This window comes from Protopterus annectens, chromosome 12.part0 (assembly GCF_019279795.1).
Source record: "Protopterus annectens isolate FY-2018-M chromosome 12.part0, PAN1.0, whole genome shotgun sequence".
NCBI lineage: Eukaryota > Metazoa > Chordata > Ceratodontiformes > Protopteridae > Protopterus > Protopterus annectens.
The window spans coordinates 965,215,544-965,243,023 of record NC_056746.1 but is presented as its reverse complement, the minus strand read 5'-3'; positions in this window follow the sequence as shown (position 1 = coordinate 965,243,023).

Sequence of the window (27,480 nt, the reverse complement as noted above, 5' to 3'; positions counted from 1 at the left end):
GTTTTCTGACCTTGTATGTTTCAAACCTTCCCTAGCAACAACGCACTCCTAGCCTTGAGGAGTCAGGCTAACAAATTCCTTTTACAGTAGCTAACATGCCTCGGCTCATACAACACCTACTTTTTCCTTGTTACATAACAAAAAATGCAGTTAAAGCACAGCAGTAACTTCAGCTTATGAAGCTGTATTTTTCCACAGCCCTGCATACAAATTATATTTGATTTTTAACAATCATATTATAGCATCATTAATGAAACTGAAATTAATAAGCTGAACTTGTTCCATAACACCTCTTAAGCAAGGGATTTACATTTGTTCCCTCAAACAGAGCTAAGATTGATGATCTGATTATTGATTTAAAAGTTTTTTTAAGGAAACTTAACCTTCAGTTGGTATTTAAAAATAAAATTTGGTTAGGGCTAACCGTGCGTTTACTAGGAGAAGTTTGTTTAACTGCCCCCCCCCCCGCTTCATCTTTAATATTATTTGAGACTGTGTGCGTTTGAGTTCAGGTCTTTGCTGAAAAAGAATTTTACTAACAAAAACGTGAATCTTTCTGGTACTGAGCTTGAACTGTTAAAGAATTTAAGTTGTGATAAGAACATAAGGATGATGAAGCCTGATAAAGGTAGTGGGTTTGTTGTCATTAGTAAAAAATCATATGACGTCTTCTGTTGGCTTCTTGCTGTTACTTGGATTTACATGCATGCATACTATTTATTGTGACCAACTAGTCTTATTACTGTATTGTACTAAGTACAATAAATACATGGAGACAACTGCTTCTATTATATTTTCCTTTTGCATCTACAAGCATGCAACACAAATGCTGTCAGCTCTCTATGGCAAATTCCCAAAGCTTGTTTACTATTACACTCATATTTATACCAAAACGTCTGATATTTTTTCTCAGAGTCTGATGTATAACAGTTCTTTATTTGCATAACAGTTTTCTTTTGTTCTCTTGTCCTTGTTTCTTTGTAGTTTGATGATCCATGGAAACTCAGTCTTGCATTATCTGAAACGTGGTGTTCCAGCACTATCTGAAACTTGATGTTACATTTCTTTACTTCGTTGATGTTCTTCCAGCTGCCATCTGCACAGTTATTTTTACAGACTTTGTTTCTCAATAATATACTATTTTACATGGAAGCTAATATCTAAGCTATGCCAGCACATTTACTACTTCTTATTTTTCAGCATTTTATACTATTTCTAAATTAACCCTTTATATTTCATATCATTCTTGCAGCTTATTACTCAAGCTAATAATCATGCTAACAACAGTTTAAATGGAGACAGAATACTTTTTTCTTTCGGTTCCCTATTATTTTATTATTTTGAGGAACGGACTAAACTTCAGTTAAAGAAAAGACTGCATTTGTTTCATCAGCATTGGTATTTACAGCATTTACTACTTTGCTCATATTTACAATTATAACTTGTTGAGTTATTGCAACTCTTTGTAACCTGCAGCATATAAAACAATTTCAAGCTGTCATTATTATTATTACCCCTAAAACTACCAACACAGGATGTATTAACCAATTTAGCAATTTGGTCCCAGATGATGACTAATTTGTGAATATGTCCTACCAATTATGGGCAGTGTCAGCTTTTGTTTTTGTCTTTTACTATTAACACTGGGTTATTTAATGTCACACATACAAACTGTGGTGCCACTTTAACAAACATTTTGAAATTTGAAGGCAATATTGTTTATTTACACAACATTTTGTTCAATTTATAAATTTAGATACATTAGTACTAAATTGTAATCTGTCTGTCAAAGATACTTGTAATGATTTACTTATCTTGTGGTTGTAAATGTACAATCTGTGAGATATCTTGTTCTACTAGTTTTTATACCAAGCTCTTTTAAATCAGCATTTGGTATATTTTAAAACTTGGAAATGTTAATATTGAAGTGCTATATTATTTTATTTTTACCATTTGATCTGTATGAAGTACTGGCCTGTTACTCAAAATGGTAAGTATTTTAACCCATGGTCCTTTTCTTTGTATTACTGTGTTGTTTATGCAAATAAACAGAGTATTGGTAGAAATTATACCGTTTTCTTCCCTTGTTGAGTTTCTTCACATTTTTGTGTTATTGTCTACACACTATGACATTTTTACATGATGTCTTCTCTTGTCAGATCTGTTACATTTTTGAGGTAATGCACTGCATCTAATAGAGATAGAGCTATTTATTGAAATGTTTATGTCAATCTTTGGTTGTTTTCTCTATGTTTATGTATTCCTGACCTTGTTTAGCTAACCATGCTATTATATTTGTGTTAAATGTTATCCTCCCAAAGGTACATGCTGTATGCTTTTTACAACTGAAATTGTCTTGAGTTCTGTTTTGTGTAGTATTTTTTAAACTAAGTTTTATTCATTTTGAAAAGATGTTTACTGTTACTAGTAGCTATTTGTACCCTCCCTTTTTGTAAAGGAACCTGCATAATTTATTTTAACTGCATACCATAACCCATGTACTGACTGTACTTGTAGTATTTACTTGCAGATTAATGACATGTATGCACAATTGTAATGTCTTATTGCAATTATCAAACAGGAGTTTTGTAGACTTTTGTGTTTTTTACTTAATGCTGTACGTGAATACGTAACAATAATGTTTTAGAAAAACATAAGCCATTTGGCCTGACAACCAGTCTTGTTTCCTTGACCTTATGAATTTCAGTACCAGTAACATTTGATGTTATGCAACATTTCTTGTAACTACCCATTCCAGCCTGGAAAGATTTGAGCTCACATTACTTGCTTTTTTTCTTTCTGCGCATTCCAGACACTTAACCCTTAACTCCTTTAGCACTTACTCATACCTTCAGTCATTCCTTAATATACTTGCAACTTGATAAACACTAACTTGCTTAACTATGCATAATATTGCTTTTGAATACTGTTTTTGCTGAAGTCTTTGCTATTTTTTATGCTATTATACAATTACAAAATATTGTAAGAAACAAAAGAGATATTGACTTAACTAACACATGCTTAAAACTAATATATTTAGATGATTTACATTTGCTGTTGTCTGCCTTTTGCTGCACTTTAAGTGAAAAGAAAATACATGCACGTCAGTCTTGTGACATCATGTCTTTACTGCGTTTAACTACTTTTATTTGATGTCTGTGCCCTAGAAATGTTTTGATATTTGAAATTGTTTGAAAATCACCATTAAGTGCCTTGCTTTAACTGAATGAAAGTGTGTGCTGTGTACGCTTAACCATTTTCTAAAGGTAGAATACTACATTGTACATTATTTTTTATCAGTGTAGTGAACTGTTGTTGCTTTAACTCTTTAGTAACCAGATTATTCTGTTCTGCTGACTTTAAAAGCTCTTATGCACTTTTGAAAAAGTGTTTGCATATGTTGTATGAGCTTTTGAACTCACTCTGACTATGTCTTAGAAGTTTATTAAATCTTTTTGTCAGTTCACCATGAACCTCATCTCTGTTATCTGTTTTGTAATGTGCAGTGGTTTTATGCCACCTTGGTCTAGTAAGATGTACAGAAGATTTTTTAAATAACTAAATTGACTGATACTGAAACTTGATGCTACATCTTTTCACTTCATTGATGTCCTTCCAGCTGCCATCTGTGCAGTTATTTTTACAGACTTTGTTTCTCAATAACATGGAGCAGAAAAAAGTACCAAAAGGAAAACTGTTGAAGCAAAAAACACCATAGCAGGCTCCAAACCTTTTGTGTAGTCCAAGATATGTGAAACAACTATTGAAATATCACAGCGCAAACACTTCCACAAGAAGTTCAGGCTCCAAACCTTGTTTAATCGTCCTGGATATATAAAAAAAAACTGTTAAAATGTCACAGCACAAACAATTCCACAAGAAGTTTCATTTCCTCTAAGAAAACACAGTCATCACTGTACATCCTTGATTCCCTGATTAATTGCCCCTTAATAATACCCTTCTTTTGATTATAGGGGTGCCCACTCTCAAAATGTAAATAGGAGTTTCAGTGCGTGGGTTTTCAGGAAATCTTGGAATAGAATTTCTTCTCTTCAATAACCTTATATATGGTCACATCTAAATAGTTAATGAATTCTTGTGAAGTGTGCCAAGTGAATTTCAGAAAGGAAGTTGTAGTCTCAATATATTCCAAATATTGATTCAACGGGTCTATGTTAAATGTTCGAACATCCAAAATGTCGAACATTACATGGTTGAGACCAAATGTTCGACATTTGGATGTTCAAACATAGAAAAAAAGAAGGAAAACACAGAAAAAAACCCCACTTTAACAGTGTAGGCAGGGGGCAAGCCCCCCCCTGCACCCCCACACCCCCCCTCTTAAATATACCAACTACAAGACCACACCCCAGTGCAAAAAAGGGAAATTCTCTCTATCTGCACCATAATTGAAAGTCTATCTTCGAGCACTCAAAATCTTGAATGTTTGGTCTCAACCATGTAATGTTCGAAATTTTGAGCGTTCAAAGATTTGACAGGTACCCGATTTAACTGGGTTTCCGTCCCCTTCCAGAAAAGACAAATGTCATCTACAAATCTACTGTATAAGGAAATATAATTATTCCAAGGGGTTTTGAAAATGAACTTCCTCTCCCAATAATATGAAACCAGGTTTGCATACAGGGGGGCACATGGGGCCCCCATGGCAACACCTTTCTCTTGTTTATAATATTCCCCTGCAAAACACATGAAATTATTTTTCAATATTAATTCCATAAATTCAGTTTGCATAACTTATTTCAGTCAAAAGGTTCTGAAACCATTCCATCCCCTCAAAATAAGGGATGCTGGGGAATAGTTTGTTCACATCAATAGTCACCGTACATACTACATCTTCATATTTATCATAAGTGACTTTACTTAAAAAATCCCAGGAGTCCTTTGAAATGTGTTTTAAAGATATTACATAACTTTTCAACATTGTATCTACATATTTAGCCAAGGGTTCCACTTTGGAGCCCACTCCTGCCACTATTGGCCTAAAAGGTGGCCTCTCCACATTTTTATGTGTTTTTGGGATTTCAAACACTACTGTGATCTTCAGCCTAGTTACTTTTAAATAATCTAATAAGTTTTTATCTATAGTACCCTGAAAATAAATGATCATTAATAAAGTAATCCACCTTAGAATAGACTACAGAAACTTTGTTTTTAGAAACAATACTGTATTTGCATTCATCATTTAAAATTTCCAACATCCTAGTCTCATAATCAATGGCGTCCATTAGTACCACCCCACCCCCTTTGTCAGGTTTCATTACTCCGCAAACTCTATTTTTCAACATTTCAACCATTCTTCTGTCACTTTCCAAAAAAATAGTTACAGCTGTTGGTCTGTTGTTCAGCTTCCTTATCTATATTTCTACCAGTTCTTCAAAAACTTTTAAAATGGGATTTAAAGGAGGGTCGTAGGTACTTTTCCTAGCCAAATTGTTGGTTTATCCTGTTGTGTTCTTGAATAAACATTTTAAATTTAACTTTCTCATGAATAATTTCAATTCAGTGAGAGAATTTACTGTGCTCAAGGGTCTAGTGAGGACATATTGAAACCCCTTAGTAAATAACTGAAAAAAAGTTTCATTTACAGTTAAATCTGTATAATTAAATCTATGACAATTGTCTTTAATATTCATCACTTTATTATATGTCCCCAGTACAATCTCATTATTTTCTGTCTGTTATCTCACTAATTCCATTGATTGTTCTTGTGGCAGGGTTTCTGAAAGTTTCCCCTTCTCAAATTCACCCCTCCCCTCCCCCTGTTGTTTGTGTTTCTGTACTGCCAATGGTTGTTGGTTCTCTGGTTCTCTGCTATTCTTTTGCTTCTCCTGGGGCCCAGGTGTGTATTGTCTAAAGGGTCACCACCAAATGAGGTGGAAGTGTGTTCATCAATGACTTCAAACACTCCGTTATTGTCCCAGCGCTCATCACGGTTTAAAGTTACCTTGCTGCTAGGTGGTGGGGGAAATGCCCTCCCTTCCTTGTACTCAATTAAGTCCCTCTTCATTTTCTTTATTTTCCTTTCCAACACCCTGTTACAGTGTTTATCAACTTCACTTAAAATATTAGCATGTTTTGTTTTTTCAACATCAAACATTAAGTCAGAAGTCACTTTCACATGCAAATTGTTGACTTCTGTCAACAATTTGTCCCTCTATTCACAGTAATTCCTCACCATGAGCTTTAATAGTTCTATACCAAAGTTGTTAAATAACTCTGTCAGTTATTTGTGATAAATACTGTTAACATCAACATTGTTTGAGTATTTTACAATTCTCAGCCCTTTAGGCACACTCCGTACATTTATACACTCATTTAAATAATCTATCTCCATTTGCAACCCCTTAAGTTGCATTAATTTGTCTTTAAAAGTCAATAATGTGTCCGTATAATTTTCGGCACTGGGTTGCTGAGTTTCAAAAAAATTAAAACGCTTACCAGTCCATGCCGAGAAATCAAAGTCAGTGTTATTGTTGTTTAAATAATGAAGTCCACCAGTATAACCTCCTTTTAGGGCGGCCACAGTAGTGCAGCAGTTAGCATAGCAGCCTCACAGCAAGAGGTTCTCCAGTTCAATCCTCGGCTGGGGTGCCTTCTGTGCGGCGTCTGCATGTCATCCCTGTGGTTGCGTGAGTTTCCTCCGGGTGCTCCGGTTTCCTCCCACATCCCAAAGACATGCTGTAGGTAGATTGGACACTCTAAATTGGCCCTAGGCATGAGTGTGTGCATGTGTGTGCCTTTTGTGGAAGGTTGGGTGCTGGGCTGGCAACTCAACACTGTAAAACTCCACTGCCAATCATGAATGGACAGGTGATCTGCTGTGGAGACCCCTAACCAGGAAAAGCCAGAAGAAGAAGTATAACCTCCTTTTGAGTATTAAAGGTAAAATAAGTTGCTGTCCCTCTATTCTCTTGGCTGTTCAGCTCAGGTCCGCTATTGCTCACGCTTGTGGATGTCGCATTCATGCCTTGTAATTGGTGGCTGTTCTCTGCCTGAAACTGCTGTTGGCACCCTTGCAGACTGCTGTTAACAAAGTTGTTCTGGATTGGCTGATTCGCCGCAATCCGTTCCACTAAGTCCAGCAACCTCTGAAACTTGGTCCAAGTGACGGGTTTGTCCAAATTGACCAAGGAAGTGTCAATAATTCCTCCGGATAACAAAACAGGTTCCAGAGGAATTATTGACAATTCCTTGCTGAATTTGGACAAACCCATCACTCGGACTGGGTTTCAAAGGTTGCTGGACCTGGTGGAACGGATTGCGGTGAATCAGCCAATCCAGAACAACTTTGTTAACAGCAGTCTGCAAGGGAACCAACAGCAATTTCAGGAAGAGAACAACTGCCAATTACAAGGTGCGAATGTGATGTCTGCTTGCGTGCGCAATAGCCGACCCGGGCTGACCAGGCAAGAGAATAAAGGGACAGAAACTTCTTTTACCTTTAATACTCAAAAGGAGCATTATATTATTTAAACAACAATAACAGTGACTTTGATTTCTCGGTATAGGCTGGTAAGCATTTTAATTTTTTTGAAACTCAGCAACCCAGTGCCAAAACATATACGGATACATTATTGACTTTTTAAAACAAATTAATGCAACTTAAGGGGTTGCAAATGGAGATGGATTATTTAAATGAGTGTATAAATGTACGGAGTGTGCCTAAAGGGCTGAGAATTGTAAAATACCCAAACAATGTTGATGTTAACAGTATTTATCACAAATAACTGACAGAGTTATTTAACAACTTTGGTATAGAACTTTTAAAGCTCATGGTGAGAAATTACTGTGAACAGAGGGACAAATTGTTGGCAGAAGTCAACAATTTGCATGTGAAAGTGACTACTGACAATGTTTGATGTTGAAAAAACAAAATATGCTAATATATTTTGTGAAGTTGATAAACACTGTAACAGAGTGTTGGAAAGGAAAATAAAGAAAATGAAGAGGGACTTAATTGGGTACAAGGAAGGGAGGGCATTTCCCCCACCACCTAGCAGCAAGGTAACTTTAAACCGTGATGAGTGCTGTGACAGTAATGAAGTGTTTGAATTCATTGATGAACACACTTCTACCCCTTTTGGTGGAGACCCTTTAGATCCTTTAGACAATACACACCTGGGCCCCAGAAGAAGTGAAAGAATAGCAGAGAAACAGAGAACCAACAACCATTGGCAGTACAGAAACACAAACAACAGGGGGAGGGGAGGGGCAAATTTGAGAAGGGAAAACTTTCAAAAACACTTCCACAAGAACAATCAATGGAATTAGTGGGAGAACAGATAGAAAATAATGAGATTGTACTGGGGACATATAATAAAATGGTGAATATTAAAGACAATTTTCATAGATTTAATTATAGAGATTTGACTTTAGATGAAACTTTTTTTCAGTTATTTACTAAGGGGTTTCAATATGTCCCCACCAGACCCTTGAGCACAGTAAATTCTCTCACTGAATTGAAATTATTCTTGAGAAAGTTAAACTTAAAATGTTTATTCAAGAACACAACAGGACAAACCAACAATTTGGCTAGGAAAAGTATCTACGACCCTCCTTTAAATCCCATTTTAAAAGTTTTTGAAGAACTGGTAGAAATATAGATAAGGAAACTGAACAACAGACCAACAGCTGTAACTAATTTTTTGGAAAGTGACAGAAGAATGGTTGAAATGTTGAAAAATAGAGGTTGCAGAGTAATGAAACCTGACAAAGGGGGGTGCGGTGGTTCTAATAGATGCCATTGATTATGAGACTAGGATGTTGGAAATTTTAAATGATGAATGCTAATACAGTATTGTTTCTAAAAACAAAGTTTCATTAACCTATTTTAAGGTGGACTACTTTATTAATGATTGTTTTTTTCAGGGCACTATAGACAAAAACTTATTAGATTATTTAACAGTAACTAGGCAGAAGATCCCAGTAGTGTTTGGAATCCCAAAGACACATATAAATGTGGAGAGGCCACCTTTTAGACCAATAGTGACAGGAGTGGGCTCCAAACTGGAACCCTTGGCTAAATATGTAGATACAATGTTGAAACGTTACATAACATCTTTAAAACATATTTCAAAGGACTCCTGGGAGTTTTTAAGTAAAGTCACCTATGATAAATATGAAGAGGAAGTATGTATGGTGACTATTGATATGATAGAACTGTTCCCCAGCATCCCTTATTTTGAGGGGATGGAATGGTTTCAGGATTTTTTGATTGAAATAAGTTATTTGACTAATGAACAGAGGAACTTGTTAACTGAATTTATGGAATTAATATTGAAAAATAATTTCATGTGTTTTGCAGGGAAATATTATAAACAAGAGAAAGGTGTTGCCATGGGGGCCCCATGTGCCCCCCCTGTATGCAAACCTGGTTTTATATTATTGGGAGAGGAAGTTCATTTTCGAAACCCCTTGGAATAATTATATTTCCTTATACACTAGATTTTTAGATGACATTTTTTCTTTTCTGGAAGAGGATGGAAACCCAGTTAAATAAATTTTTGGAATATATTGGGACTACAACTTCCTTTTTGAAATTCACTTGGCACACTTCACAAGAATTCATTAACTATTTAGATGTGACCATATATAAGGTTAGGGAAGAGAAGAAATTCCATTCCAAGATTTTCCGAAAACACACGCACTTAAACTTGTATTGACATTTTGAGAGTGAGTACCCCTATAATCAAAAGAAGGGTATTATTAAGGGGCAATTAATCAGGGTGTCAAGGATGTGCAGTGATGACCGGGTTTTCTTGACGGAAATGATTCTTCTTGTGGAATTGCTTGTGCTGTGGCATTTTAACATTTTTTTATATACCCTGGACTATTAAACAAGGTTTGGAGCCTGAACTTCTTATGGAATTGTTTGTGCTGTGATATTTCAACAATTATTTCACATATCCTGGACTACACAAAAGGTTTGGAGCCTGCTACGGTGTTTTTTGTTTCTCAATAACATACTCCTTTACATGGATGCCAATATCTAAGCTATGCCAGCACACTTACTACTTCTTATTTTTCAGTATTTTATACTATTTCTAAATTAACCATTTATATTTCATATCATTCTTGCAGCTTTTTATTCAAGCTAATAATCATGCTAACAATAGTTTAAATGGACACAGAATACTATTTTCTTTCAATGAGTAATATTGACTATTTAAATAAAGTGTTTGAGTTTTTGTATGATTGTAACTTTTATGAAGAAATATCCTTGAAGTTTATTCACATTTCACATGCTAAAATCGATTGGTTACTGAAGGACATGTTGGACCAGGGTGAAATTCCTTATGAAGAATGGTATTTTTTGGAAGTGAAGTTTCCCAAGATACCTTCCATTTTTGGACTACCAAAGATCCATAAAAATCTGAGGGACCTGCCCATAAGACAAATAGTTAATTCATCTAGTTCCAAAACACATCCCCTTGCAAAATGTATTGATTTGAAACTAAAAAATGTACTGGATGATTATTTTCATATCTGTCAGGACTCCTGGAATTTTCTAGGGAAAATCAGAAAAGTGAAATTTAATTACTTTATTTTTTGCACAGTGGATGTCGTCAACTTATTTAATGTTATACCTCATGACATTGGCCTGAGTTGGTTCCATGAATTTCTTGTGGATTTGACCACCTTAACCAACAACAAAGTTAATACTTTGGTTACTTTAATGGAGTTAGTTTTAAAAAATAATTTTGTATTTATAGGTGGTCATTATTTTTTACAGAAGGAGCGAGTTGCGATCAGGGCAGTTTGTGTCCCCATTTGCAAACATAATTAGCCTACAGTGGGAAAAGAAATTTGCATTTGACTATCTTAGCCCACCTCCCTGGGAACTTTAAATCTGTTACCTGGACAATGTATTTATTGTAGGGAACAAGTTGGTTGAAGAATTTAATTTGCTCATTGAACATATTAGTCAAACTACATCTTTTCTTAGGTTCACCTCCAAATTCAGTCACTCTGATATCACTTACTTGGATGTGCATATTTTTAAGGATTTTACTAGCAAGAGATTGATCAGTAATATTTACAGGAAACCCACCCATTCTAACAGTTTCTTGCATTTTGATAGCTGTCATCTGGGACATAAAAAAGGGGAGTAGTGAAGGGACAATTTTTGCATCTTTCCAGGATGGTTACGGAAGACGACACATTTGAGTTAGAGGGTAAACCTTTGGTAGATATTTTTGTACCTCGAGGTTGTCCCCTTACCTTAGTACATCACACACTAGCAGATGTTACTCAGAAAAGGTTGAATGGCTACTATGTTCCATTACTTAATGCCAATGATGACAATGGGGGGGGTTGAGAGAGATTAGAAGGGTTAACCATCAAGATTTCCCTCTTTCATTTATTATGACATACACAGTCGATAATGTCCAGATTGTTGATATTTTGAGAAAAAATTGACTATTTTTTCTTGTTTTGAGGGGTTTCTTGACACCCATGGCAATTCACTTATGTTAGTGTACAAAAAGTGTAGGTCATTTAAACAGATTTTGGAAGTCGCCAACTATGCTAATGTAAGTTTTCTCATTAGGAAAAATGGTACCTTTAGATGTGGTACCTGTAATTAATGCAAGCATATTATGGTGCAAAATGAGGTAAAAGTGAATGGCGTGCTTGTGAGAGCAAAGTTTTTTTGCAATTGCAATTCTGCTGGGATTATTTACCTGGTCCAGTGTTTGCACTGTGAGTGTTTTTATGTAGGTAAAATCCAAAGAAAGTTCAAAGAATGAATTTATGAGCACATGCTTGATATTAAAAAACAAAACATGAACAATGTTTTGGCAAAGCATGTTTCGTTCCACCCTGGTCATATTTTTGGTTTCATGGTTTTGGATATAGTCATCAAAGATGTGAGGGGCGGTCCATGAAATGACATCATTGAATTAAAAGAACTTAGGTGGCATATTAGGCTGAATACTTGCACTCACCCTGGCCTGAATGACAATTGGCCCATTATGAGTGTATTAAAACCGTATTCATACTTTGTGTGATATTCAATGTTATTTTTATTGCTGTTGTTTTTTTAAAGAACTTTATTTGTCAATCATTACCTTTTGTACCTATGGGGGCTGTTAGCCTTTATTTGAAGGTGGTTGGTTGTTAGGGCATGTGATTTGGTATTGGATGGATAGTTAAATGGGATTTGTTTTGTCATGTGATTTGGTCCTGAAGAAGTCTTGGTTATATCCCGATGAAAGCGCTTAAATGTTTTTATTAAAATCTGATTTATCTTTCCACACTGCGGTGGTGTTCCATTGTTCCAGCTACTGGAGTTTGTATTAAACTCTAGCATAAGAGCTTCCTCTATTGTTATAAAATAGTCATTCATAATTTGCATATAATCTTCTCCCAGCAAAGATTCAGTTGTTGCCATCACTTAAGCAAAACAGGATGAGCATTGCCATATGTTAGCATTTTAAGCATCCTCAGCCCATGTGGAACAATACACATATTCAAATATACTTCAAACACTATTGCAACTTCTTAAATTTTAACATCTTTTCCTCGAGACTTTATGTTATTAAAGGTTGAAGCCATGTCATCGTCTTCTTGTGTTGTTCTATCAGACTGTGCTGTTCTATGCAAATCCTTGTGCAAACTCAGCAGCAGGCTATCCTGCACCTCTAAAATACGTCTCTCGCAATCCCTCTGCTTAGTCCCACTAGACAAATTGGGAGTATAATCTAACACTTTATCTCCTCCTCTTTCAGCCATGTTCCTTCACTGAACACAAACAAAAGTGCAACAATATACAAAAATAATTACAAGGATAAATCTTGTCATGGTATAAAATACAAATCCACAATGATTAAAAGCAATGAACAGGTTCCATGGAGAGGTAGAAATAGATAAAAAGCTTTATTAGCAAGTGATTTCACACTTTAACAAGTGTTTTTTTTTTCAAATCTTTAACGTGAATAAAAAAACTTCACATTTAAATGCTAGGGACATATTGATTGATGTACAGTTAATGAAATGAATAGTAAATATTAAAAACAACAAACAAGATCAATAACTCAATTACTTCTATTTCAATACAAAGCCAAACAATTATATAATATGTGTGCTATTCAACCCAATGGATCAATGCTTCCAAAGTTACAGATTCATAGATTGTTACTAGGCTAATGATTTGTTGGGTGTTTCTAAGCCTAGCCAAGTTTTCCTGAAAGAATAATGATGTCTTGTATCCAAACAGGACACTGAGGGCCAGGCACTTATAAGCTACCTCTGTCCATAAGGGACATGGGTGCCATGCCCAATGTAAATTTCTTATTCCCCTCCACTGGTCTTGGTTATGCTTAAACTGGGTAATATACAAACTCAGCTTCACAGGCATGGGAAGCCTGTTCCATAGGAGGGACATAGTAGAACTGACCAATAAAATCAGTACATCAGTTTCCTTCGATTTAAAACTGATTTAAGACCATGTCATTCATTAAGACCTGTTAATATGGTAGCATTCAACTGAGTTATCCACTTATATTCTTTATATTCACTAGAACTCCTAATATCACCCCCTTTAAAGTCATATTTCAATACTTGCAGAACCATGAATTTAAAACCGACAGACCTTTGATCACAACATATTTAGCTAATGCATTATGCATATTTGTTTTCTTAAAGTCCTTCAAATGCTGATAGATAATATCATTTAGGCATCTATTAGTTTTCCCTATATGTAGTATTCCAGTATTCCAGTAATTGCCTGACCAGTGAAGTATAGACGGGAATAATAATTTTAGTTCTAGTTCAAATTTATTTAGGTGTTTTTACACAGAACAATGATGACAAAGCACTGATAGTAATATTAAATACAAAAATAACATATGAAAAACAGAAAACTCAAAGGTACTCATTTATACTCATCTCACATCACTGAAAACCATATAAAAAAGATAAGTCTTAAGAGTATGTTTGAAAATGACCAACTGTGGGCACTCTGATCACCAAGGTAACATGTTAAAGAGATGAGGAGCTTGAAAGCAAAATGTGCAGTGACCCGAAGTCACAGGGTAAGCCTTGGAACTGCATGCAACCCCACAGAGGTCAAGCCCAAAAGTCATGTATGGTAATAGGGTATGAGAAGCTCCTTCAGGTAACAGAGACACAAATCACGTGTGGACAAATAAACTAATACCAGGTTATAAGTTCATAGGTGTGTACTAGGCTGACAACACCAAAGGCCTTTTTAAGCCTAGCCATGCATCCCAAATCTTCTGATATTCTTGATTAGTGATGTTACAGATCATTCTGTAACAAATAGGTAGTCAATAAAGGCTGTGCAGAACTGGCATAATGTGCTGACAATGTAATGTACTAGTTAGTACCCCAGCTGCAAAAAGAGTTCTGACCATCTGGAAGAACATAGGCTGGGTGTTAGGCAGTCCCAGACAAAAGGGATTGCAGTAATCCACTATGGAAGAAACCAAGGCATGAATAACAACAATGACAAAGAGATCAGCTTAAGGTGTCAACTGCTTATTCCTGGAGGACTTCACTGCAGTTGACACCTGGTCCTGAAGTGTTAGCCATGAGTTAAGAATAATATCTTGATTCTACACTTTACTACCAAATTCAAGCTTGTTTCCACCATATATGATATAACTGAACAAAGGTATGGCAAACAAAATTATCAAGGTTGCATGTATCACTAAAACCTTAGTCTTGGTAGTATTTGGTTTTAACCAATTTACAGTTAGCATTGAGTGTATGGTTTCAATATCATCATTCAAGGAATATATGCTCTTGTGGGAAAGAGAACAAGATCTGAGTATCATCAGCAGAACTATGATACACTAAGCCCTGTTCCCTTAAAATCTCCCCAAAGGAAAGTATATATATATATATATATATATATATATATATATATATATATATATATATATATATATATATATATATATATATAGAGTCTGTATTATAACAAAGTTTAAAATTGCAAATGCTCCAAATATCAAAAATGCTGGACCTCGAAGTGTTTTTTGTGAGATTGCAGTACAGTGAAGATCGGAATATTTGCCCTTTCCTCACTGTAGTGCGATCCCCCACAATAGCAAGTTCGAGGTATAGCATTTTCGATATTTAGAGCGTTTGCAATTTTAAACTTTCATTGTTATAATATAGACCCTTTGACTATATATATATATATATATATATATATATATATATATATATATATATATATATATATAGTCAATCTTGCATAAGTGGGCCTAACATATAACTCTGTTGGCCTCTGCAGTTGTGATGTACAAGGAAGAAGTGTTGAGCAGACCTGATGAGCATGGGTACATCATTATGTGGCAAACCAATCAAAAACCACAGAAGAACTACCACATTAAGTACATGAGCATTCTATCAGGATGCTGTTGTCCACATTATCAAAAGGTGCACAGCGATCCAGGAGGACCATCACTGTATAGTGCCACTGGTCTCTTGCCATAAGAAGATCATTAACTACTCTTATGAGATTTTTTTTATTTTTCCTGTGAAAGCTTAACATAGGAAAATGTGTGTTTTGTATGTTGTGTGTGGAAAGCAGATGGCTGTTTATTATGATGGTAACAGCAAAAACTGACTTTTGTTTTTCCAAAGAAGTTGCTGTTTTGTTGACTCTTTATATTTCAGAAATTTAAAATTTAAATGGGCTACTACTCTGTTGAGTTTTTGTAAGACTGTTTTCTGCTGATAAGCACTGTTCAGCCTTGTTCCATCTGCAATCCTAGGAGAAAGGCAAATTCTGTTAAGAGACTGCCTGTTGATTGCTTTTTCTGGTCAAAGAAAAATTCTATCAAACATTTAAAATTCCTGGTGGATTGTATATATTTCATTTTGATGAAGTCCTTATGTGGATGAAGGCACTCAACTCTTGTAAATAAAGTGATTGATATCTGGATCATCATTTCAGTGATTTCCTATGGTTCTGTTTATCATTTTTCCATTGAGGAAAACTGCATTAGTTTTGCCTTTTGCAGATGGAAAGATGTTATCCCTCAATGAAGTAATCAAAATAAACTTAACAAACAACAACTAATAAACTGTATGAAATAATGACCAGACCCATCTAGAATTTAAAATGAAAGATTTAATCAAGTGGTTTCAAACTCAGATGCCTTGAGGACAATATAATTGAGGATATACAGCCAAGAGAAGGACATATGGCAACTAAGAAAAAGTAATCAGCTGGGCAAACACACACACACACACACACACACACACACACACACACACACACACACACACACACACAGCAATCACATTCTCACAAACATACACATACACAGACACATACACACACACACACAGATCAATCATATTCTCACAAGCATGCAAATATACACACACAAACACACACACACACACACACACACACACACACACACACACACACACACACACACACACACACACACACACACACACCAGTTCAGCTAAAGCATCATTTAAGACCTTCCATTTTATTAATTTAAAAACTGCATTGTATGTGTAGCAGGGAGTTCTTCTCAATGAACAAAGGGTCGTAATTTCATAATCATTAATTTGTCTTACTCTACAAACCACTTAACCTGCCTCTCCAAAGATTTAACATGGAAAAAATGGTTTTAAAAATATAGCACTCATTTTCACTAGTCATTCAGGGAACTGCACTTAACCAGCCTTTAACTGGTAGACATACTACTTTGATCTTCATGGTATTCATCAAGGCAGCCAAACTTGTACTGCTCTTCCTGGAGCTCAAAACAGAAACAGCAGATCGTGCTATTAGGTTAGGAAAGAATTTTTAGGAAACAAAAAGTTGAAAGGGTTTTAAATGAATGAATATTTAGTAGTTTTTATTAATATGTGTATTTATGTATTTAAAGTTTTTTTAAATAACTTATTGAATGATTATGAATTTTAAATTAATGAGGAATGGTGTTTTTTTAAAGTTGAACATTGAAGTGTGTTTTTAGCAATTTCAAATGAGCCTTGCAAGCAGATGTTTTTAATGTTAATTATTATCTAATGAACTTTATTGGCTGGTACAGACCACATGAGAGTATATTAGGTGTTTTCAAACATTACCTTTTTGTCTGATGAAGTCTTACATGGTTGTGGAGACGAAAACGCACTTGTGTATTTTAATAGCGTTTACGTTTACTGTGATTTGTTTTTTTCGTACCTGTAATAAAGTGTTTGATCATCGCTGGTGGACTGCTTCCGTGATTTTGGATTTATTGGCTTTAAAAATATAGCACTCATTTTCACTAGTCATTCAGGGAACTGCACTTAACCAGCCTTTAACTGGTAGACATACTACTTTGATCTTCATGGTATTCATCAAGGCAGCCAAACTTGTACTGCTCTTCCTGGAGCTCAAAACAGACCAGTAGCAGAAGTGCTTAGAATTTGTCTATCTATACAATCGAGAATAATGAGCCGCAATCTTCAGTTGTGGCCAAATGGATATTAGTGACTACAAAAAAGTTACTGAGGGTTTTAAGGACCAAAGGCAATCAGCTTCCTCCAAAATGGATGATGGAAGTGCAAGCACACCAATAAAAATGGAAGACATTTTAACAAATTCTCCTGTTCAAACCAACCAGGTTTTGAGAGCATCACCCAGACAGTGGAATGGAACCAGAAATATCGCAATCATCAGTGCAACAAGACTTCCCAGTAAAGCATAATGCAATTCAGAATGGAAAGGGAATTGAACAATTCTCATCCATTCTACAGGGTGAAATGGCCAGAAAACAACAAGCATAGTCCTAACATGAGGCAATACAACAGATCATTGATGGAAATAGTAAAACAGAGTTTGGGACCTAATATTCATCAATCACCACTTCAAAAGAAGGCAGTAAGGATGCCATGTGTTTTAAGATATATTATTTTATCTAGTAAGAATGCAATGTTAGAAGACTACAAAATTATATAAAATGTTTCCTCATTTTGCCCTCTACTATAAATAATTTAGTCGACACTATAACAGTTTAAAGTGTTCTACCAGGAATGTTTAAAACTAATAGCAATGTCAATGTTAATAATATTGTAGTAAAAATAAGTTAATTTAATCCCTCCTCCACATCCTATTATTCAATTATGTTATAGTACATATGAAGTAGTTATTAGGAATTATGGTAGACCTAAGAGTGAGGTTTCACAATTTAATCCAGAAGGAAAGAAATTTTTGAGAGTTAAGGTCAATCTATATAATGAAGACTGACAGGAGTGAAGCCACTGTCATTATAAATGCTGTTGATTATCACAAGATGATGAAATAATTAGCTGGTGGAGACTTTTATAAGGAAATGTCCATAAATTATATGTAAAAGAACTGATTGTTAGTTAAATGAAAACTTCACAATGGGGATCATCACCAAGGAAATGTATGTTTTTTTCTTAATGTGGACTCCTCCACTGGGGTGATTTTTGGTTTTCCAAGATCCATAAGAATAGTTCAACCCCACCCCTACCCCCACCCCCAATTAAAACCTATTATGACCTCAAAAGTTCCAGAACTGGAATATATTTCTAGATTTGTATATGAAGCTCTTAAAGATGCTGTCACAGCATGCCCCTTTTATGTAATTTTATTTTTAAAGATTACTAAGATCTCAGTACAAGAGGATGTTTTTTTTTGTTTTGGTGGATATAAAATCTTTGCATACAGTTATACTCCATGACATAGGTAATGAATGAGCATGTTGCATTTTGTTGGACAGTAAAGAGTTACAAGGTAAGAGAAAAAATATATAGGGACTGCATACATATAGTAATAAAAATAATTATTTCCTTTTCAAGAAAAGTTACTTCCAACAAATTAGAGGTATGGCAGTGGGGGCCAGTTTGGCCCCTTATTTTGCAAATTTAATAATGGCTTTCTGGGGAAAAAAACATTTCTGTGCACCTATGACTTTTATTCTAAGGTACTCTTTTATTGTCCTTTTATAGGTTCATAGGTACATAGGTAAGTACAAGCCTAGCTGCACTTGCAGGCCATTTTAAACCTAGCCAGTTTCCCTTTTTGTGGTTGAACTAACCTACTAATTAGGTTAGAGATTTGGCCTTATCCATCCAGTGGTCAATAATTATATATTTTCCCTATTTTCCCTATTAATAATAACAGGGATTATACAATAGATAATTTGAGGGGGACCCATGCATGGGATAAAACATTTAGCAACTTCCTCTGTCTGTTAGTAGTAAAGAGAACAGTCTAAGGATAAATTTTCTGTTTATCATCCATAGATATAAGATGCACTTGAAAATGGACAAGGATGAATCTTGTTTTATGTGGATGGGGAGTCTGTTACACAGCAGCAGTATCGTATGTGAAATATACCTCTTCACCCAAACCATTCAGTTGACATTGTAGAAGAAGTTTAGATCCCTAGACCTAATTTTTCTGATGCCATTTGACTTGATGATGTGCAGTAAATCCATTGGTAATGGGTTGGAGAATGGCTTGTATGCCAGACACAGGTCAACTCTCAGCAGTCTGTAGTATGATAGGACTCTGTGTTGGGCCATGTAGGACATGTAGTTTAGGCCTTGTATCATTTTACTAAGATATTTCTGTGTGCGTTCCAGTTGTTGCATATGTCTGGATAGATAGATGCCAAAGGCGGCATTATATTCGATGATTGGCATAATAAGGGCTGAGTAAAGGGGGCCAATGACATTGCTAGATCTAGACACAATCCCTTTGTTTATAAGCTGTGCAATATAGAAGGACTTTCTTATAACAATAGATATATGCTGGTCAAAAGTTAGGTCATTATCCACATAAGTTCCCAAATCCCAAACAACTGTGTCAACTGTTAGGGGCATAATGTCAATGTAGTAGTTCCCTGGGGTAAATGATTTCCCAAAGGGTGCAATAATGCATTTTTTGGCATGTAGTTTTAGACCATGATTTGACACTAGTTATTTATTTGAGACAAACCTTCCTGCAGGATGGTTAAGTAATCTGGGGATTCAATGACTGCTCTCAGCTTACAGCCGTCTGCAAACTTTGTGAGCCAGAACCTTTTGATATTGACTTTTACTCCAGAAAAGTAGATGCCAAACAAGAGAGGACCCAGCACAGACCCTGGGGGACTCCACTGGTGACTGGTCTCTTTGTGCAGGTAACTTCCCCTATTTTGATTATCTGTGTGCTACCTCTGAGCCAGTTGGCAATCCAGTGAGTGACATAGGGTGTTATTCCCAGTTTATTTAGCTTTTCTACTATGCCTGAGTTGGGAATTATGTCAAAAGCTTTGGCCAGGTCAAGATATGCAGTGTGTACCATTCTGCCTTCATCCATTGCTTTGGTGACCTTTTCAAAAAATCTGGCATGCTGAGGAACTGTAACCTGCCCTTGATGACTCTAAACTGAGACACATCCATTGTTTGGAGGTTTCCTATGTCCTGATTTATTAATTCCATGATAGGTCTTTCCATGACTTATGGGTCTGTAATTGCCTGGGTCTGTGGAAGGTCCTCCTTTATGCAGGGGAATGAATGTAGCTGTTCTCCATTCAATTGATACAAAACCTGTATGGAGGCTGAGATTGAACAGTGTTGTTAGGGGTGTGGCTAAATCATGTTATTTAAGATGCATCCAATGATATTGCCAGGACCCATTGATGCAGTATTTTTAGCTTTTGATGGCACTTTTAGGACTTGGTCTTGTGTGATAGCTAGAGTTAAGCCAGTTTTAAGTCTATCTTGAGGGATAGATGGAGCATGGAGAGGAGTAGTTAGAGCTACATTTATTGTCCATTAAGTTCACTATATCTTCACCCTCAGTGCAGGTAACATCATTCACAACCAGCTCAGTGCATTGTTTTGAGATTACGAATATAATAAAAAACACCTTGTGATTGCCTTTGGTTTGGGTAGATATTTCAGCCTCAAACTTGGCTTTGATAGATTCTATTAAGCTCCTGAGTTGTTTATTTCAGTAAAAAAGGCTCTAACATTCTGGGAATTGCTCTTCTTACTTTTTGTCAAAATTATTTTACTTTTATTATAAAGCTTGCTGATATTATGGTTCCACAATGTTGGCTTGTTTCCAGGGTTTGCCCTGTACTTGTTCCTACAAGGTACAGATGCATCTATGCAGCTGTTTATATGCTGGTATGGTGTGATAGTGTACATTTCTGCATATTCAGTGGAGTTAACTGGGTTTGGTGGGAATTTGAAACTTGCCAATGTATTACTTAGGAGTAGGTACTTTGTCTTAAATTTCAAAAAGTTCCTTGGCTGGAATGGATCTTTGGTTTCAGTTTTGTTTAGAAGGAGACTGCTTTATGGTCAGATTTAAAAAGTGATGAAGATAAACAAGGGATGGTGCATGATGCTTCCATATTAATCAGGACAAGATTCAAGATATTATTCCCCCAATAGGTAGTCTGACTAACTGTTCTAGTGCATTTGTATCGACAAAGTTCAGAAATCTCTGTGTTTGTGCACTGGTGATGTTGAAGGTTTCCCAGTCTATAGCTGGATAGCTTAGCTCACCTAGGAAAACAGTACTGGGTTTAATACTGAGTGATTCTAGTTCCTGTAGATAGGCATTGGGGCTTTCTTTCTCATAGAGGGAGTTCTATAGCTAACTAATATATGGTACAGGACCTTTTGGATGGTTATTTGGACATAAAAAGGCTCTAGTACATCATACTGCTTTAACAGCCTTAATATGAGTCTCTTCTGAATGTAAATTGATACACCTTCATCTTTATTCCCCTCCTGCAGAGTAGCTGGTCTAAATGTGTGGAAGACATTGTATTCCTGTAAAGCCAGAGTGCTGTTTGTTATTTTAAACCAAGTCTCAGTAACTCCACAGATATCAATGTCTTCTAGGATATAAAGGGCTTGTAGGAATAGGTTCTTGTACAGGCTACTAGCATTGATCAGTAATACTGTCATATTTTCCTTTGCTTGTTTCGTTATGTTGGTAGGTTTATCAGATTAACATTGCATAAATAAGGCACGATGGGGATGGACAATGTCTTTGCCAATAATCAAAACCCTAGAGGGGACAGATACAGGCCATCCCTGGCAAAGCAGCATGGTCTGTCGAGCATATCCTCCCAGGCTGACAAATACTTGAATGATACCAAAAACTAAGCCAGTTATTGAAGTCAATTGTTTTTTGCTCATGTTGGAGCATCATTCTTGGAGAAGGTAAAATGCTGCTCACTGCTAGGCTCATACCTGCCTTAGACACATAGCCTGAGAGCTCCATCATGTCTCACTTTATATAATCAGGGAGGTATGTACACCTCAAGTCATTGATACTAGCATGAATTATTACAGAGTCACACTGGTACTTGTTCAATGACTTGAGTGCATCTGTGATCTGATGGATCCAGGCACCAGATAAACAAATAACAGTCACTCTTTCCTTTCTCAGCCTGGTAAGATGCCCATCTATATGCCTTACAGTGGAGTTACCGATACCAAGAATGTTTGGTTGGGCTGCAGTTGCCTTACAGGCTCAGCATCTGTGACTTTGGGACTCCTTGTACTATATGAAGATGTAGGTTTAATATAATGAGTGTGCTTTGTGCCTGTTGTGTGTTTTGAAGGTCTTTGAGGTTTAGACAATTTAATATGTAGAACCTCATCATATGGTGGATTATGTGTTTTGTAATGGCCTTGAAGAGGTGCAGTGATTTTGGTGACTGAGTTTACTATGTGTGAGATGTCTGCCTCCAAGGATATTTATATATGTACATCTCTCACACTCTGTGTTGCACTGTTTAAATAATAGATGATCATCAATCAGCATAAGACAATTTTTACACTGTATCATGGTACCCATCACAACCAGGCTAGCTACAGAAGTTGTGAGGAAGTGCTGGTCCATGGTACCAACAGGAATGACTCTGGGGGTCATCAAGTGCTTGGCTGCTTAAACTAACACATCATCTCCTGGCCACTCATGATAATGAGCACAGCCAAATACTTGAGTTCAACATCACAGTAGAAGTAAGCGCCAGGTAGTTTAGTGGGTAGGTAGTGTTCAGGTGAGTGTGCATGTCTGCAAGTGTGTGTATGTGTTTGACAGCATGTGTGAGTGTGTGTGAAAGTATGTGAGGGTGCTGTCATATCTGCACACTCCCCTAGACCATACTTCTCAACCTCTTAGAGCAAGAAATCTGGATAAAGCCTGGCAAAATGAGGGACAAAGGCCCAAAAATAGGGACAGATTTTAAATATCGCTCTTTATAAACTTATAAAGTTGATAGAATCAGAGGGTTTGTTTTAACATGCATTTTCTGAAAGATTTGAAGTCTTAAAAGTTAAATGTATGTCTTTCAATGGCTTCAATCCTCAGATCATCCCAATGATTTGTCGGAAAACTACAGATTTTATGAGGAACAGACCAAAAACATGAGCCAAAAATCTATGTTCTGTGAAAATCTAGGCGGTTGAGAGGTATGCGGTCTACACTAATGAGCAAACTATCATTGAGAGGAAAACAATAGACACCAGGGATACTCTGTATATCATGCTTTACTACCACATAGAAACAAAAACTAATAAAAACAACACGGATTTAGAGAAAAACTAGAAACCAGAGATAACTATTTACTTCATGCCTACTTAACAAAACATGAGCCAGGGAACACTAGACACTAGGTGTAACTCTTAACATCTTGCCTTAAAGACAACTAATTAAACAACAAAGACAGTAAGGGTCACCACCAGACACCAGGGATACTCTAAATAACATGCCATGAAGGTACCAAAAGAATTCAAATCCTGCACCCCCCCTCATCTCAGTTGAGGATATTAGTTTACTTGGCCACAACTAGACACCATGTACACTTGAAAATATTACTTGTGTGCTTAAAAATAAAACAACCATGGAAAGTGAAAGTGGAAGCAATTTTAAATTTTGCAGCCTTTACACAAAAAGCAAGTGTTTAAATCACTACACTAATTAGTATTTTAGTACAGGTAGGTATCTTTTTACATAAAAAGAAGTATGAAGTTGTAATTTCTGGCAAGAGCCAATTCTCGCAACAGTTCATGAGTCACAAGGGACAGTGGGGGCAGGCATCATTATGACGTCAAAAGGAACACTAGATGACATCTGGTAGATTATTTAAACTATTAATGAGACTCATTTAAAAATTGATTACAGCAATAGCTCTAGCATCACTATGCAGTCTACAAACACTACAAAAGAATGAAAATTTAATATATGCCATTATTTACTGACTGTAAGGATCCCTGATTTACAAGGACAGGGACAAATAGGATACACTGGGGCCACTCTAATAATTCAAGAACATGTAAGAGGTGTGTGTGGCTGTGTGTTTGATGGTGTGCATGTGTGTGGGAGAGTGAGCGGGTACCTGTACCAACAAAATTGAAAGGATACCACTGTTAACTACTACAGGAAAGTGCTGATTAACACTGGCAGCAATTAACTGAGATTCAGAGATGCCAATTTAGCCAGTTATGAGGTCTTTCCTCATTGTGGCTAACATTTCTCTGAATTGCAACCATTACATCACGGAAACAATACCTTTTTACCACTGCTCCTACTGCCAGCACTGGGTTGTTTCTGTATCCTTGGGAAGATTTTAATAATAGTGTTAATTTTAAAAGGTATTTAAAAAAACAAAAACAGGTTTTAAACTGGTCACATGACTGTGACTATGGTTTAACTAGAGATGGGTAATTGTGTTTTATAGATCTGATGAAGTCTCTGTTTTGTGTGATTTGTTTAAAATGAAAGCATGTATCTTTATTATGTTAAAAAAATCTACAGAAAAACTCTCTGTGGCACACCATGACAATAAGAAGCTGACCGTCGTTCGTTTGACTGTTTATTGTATAAAAAACATATACATATAAGTAACAGAATGTTCCTAGTTCTCAGTAAGCGCTTTCACATTCCAATAGAATGCTTCATCATCTGTTAGTGCACCAACTTATTCTTACATTTAAATAGCACCTTCAATCAACAATGCACCAATCACCTATAGGCTCATTTATTTAAAAACAAATAGAATCACTATCTTAAAAAAACACTATCTTAAAAAAAAAATTTTCCTGACATTAATTACTAAATGAAATCAACAGTTAAAACAAACTATTTCATATATATGTTATTTACACATTATAGTAAAATCATGTTAAATGGTGAAGCAATAAATCAAAAAACATATATATGTATATACATTCTCATAGAAACTCATGAAACTAACTTTGACATAAATATCTGAAAAACTGCTCCAAACATCCTTGTGCACATCAAACAATAAAACAATATGCACATAAAACAATACAAAACATGTATATAAATAACATTATATGGAAGGACCATAAGTAATATAAAACCTCTATAAAGAACACTATGGAAAACAACTATCTAGCATTTTGCGTCATATAGTAAAAATATATATGTATATATAGAATGCTAAAAAACATCTATAAAAATCATAGAAATGCTTCTCACAGTGAGGAAACTACTATTTAATAAAATAAAACAATACCAGGAGGTCATATCTCAGGTGTAACAATGAAGTGTCAAGTACCACTTTATATATATATATATATATATATATATATATATATATATATATATATATATATATATATTATATAAATTAATAAAAATAGAAATTAATGTTTTTAACCCCTTGCACTAAGGAAGGGTTTCAAAGATTCAAAGATACTCTTTCATTGCTGCCGAACACTCATTACATTGCCTAAGTGGGTGTGCGCGCCTCGCACCGGGTTTTAAAGAGAAAAAAAAGTTAAACCAGGAAATAGAAGCAGTGTGCACAATTGAGCACTCTGTCTGTGTGGCATGACCCTGGGCTTAAACAGGAAGGCAATGGAAAGGGAAAACAGTGGTAGGAAGATAATCTAGTAGAACTAGCGTAGCTGGCAGTTGAAATGTATCAGAATCAGCTAATTATACAGGCAGCAGACCAGCCCAGCCCAGAACACTACTATAAACCATGCAAACACCTTTCCCTCTGTTTTTTCCCATACTCTACACCACCGGTGTATACAAGTGGGGATCCTTTAATAAACAAAACAACAAAATGATAGGGGCTGCAATATCTATCATACAACAACTTGTGGAAGAGGCTGAGGGTGGTGAGGATGTCAATGCTGTCGACCAACCCACAGTGAGGAGATGGAGAAGAGTGTACAGACCCAGGGTAACCTACCAGGGGGCTACATGAGCTGGAGATAGTGGAGAGCTATAGGGTGGACAGGGACCTCCTACAGCAAATTGTTGAGCTGTGCCAGCCATGCCTGACACAACGAACTAACAGAGGGGAACCCATTCCAGTGGATACCAAGGTATGTGTAGGCCTAAGAATACTAGCTACAAGTATCTTCCAAAGGCCAACTGGGGATATGATGGGGATCTCACAGGCATCAGCATCCAGGGTACTCCACCAGTTCCTAGATGCCATGTCAGCACATGCCAGTGAGCATGTATATTTTCCCAACACCCGTGAGGCATTGGCCAGCAATATGCAACTGTTCCACCAAATAGCAGAATACCCTGAGGTAGTGGGTGCTATAGACTGCATGCACATATGCATCAAAGCACCATCTGGTGAGCGGGGTAGGGTCTATATTAACTGCAAGGGCTTCCCCTCCATCATCTGCCAGGTGGTGTGCAATGCCCAGGACATAATAATGAATGTTTGTGCTGGCTGCTCTGGAAGCTATCACGATTCCCACATCTGGCATCTGACACAGCTGTACCAGAGATTTGCCAATGGGGACATCCCTCTCAGTCATCTAGTGGGGGATGCTGGATATGCACTGGAGCCGTGGCTGGTGGCACCCATCAGAAATGCACACCTGAACAAGAACTCCATAATGAGGCACACGCACAGACCAGAATCATAGTAGAGCATGTATTTGGGATGCTCAAGTCACAGTTCCGGTGCAGGGACACATCCGGTGGAGCCTTGCAGTACTCACCAGCTACATGTACCCAAATTGTCATTGAATGTGCCATGCTACACAATATGATCCTGTGGGAACAGCTGCAGCAGGAGCAGCACAGGGCAGGGCCACACAGCCCTCCACCATTGCCAAGGCCTTCACAGGCACAGAGTGACATGGAGGAGGAACAACCTGAGCCTGCCCCAGTAGGCAGAAGGAGGCATGCCCAGTATGCCCTGGCCTTGGCAAAGAGACAATGCATAACACATACACTGACACAGGAGGGACCCAGGGAATAACACCTCTCTCTGACTCTCACATACAGTAAAAGGGATGCCAAACATGACACTACCTGTGCTCAACCATGTGTAGGGAGTGTACTATGTGCATCTGACATAGGCAGCCCTGCAGCACCACCCTCAGTACTGGGACACCCCCAAGGTAAGTGCCTCACACATGCCAGTCAGGGGGGGTTCACATACCCAACAGCAGTCACAGCCAGCAGGACAGGTGTAGACAAACACAAAC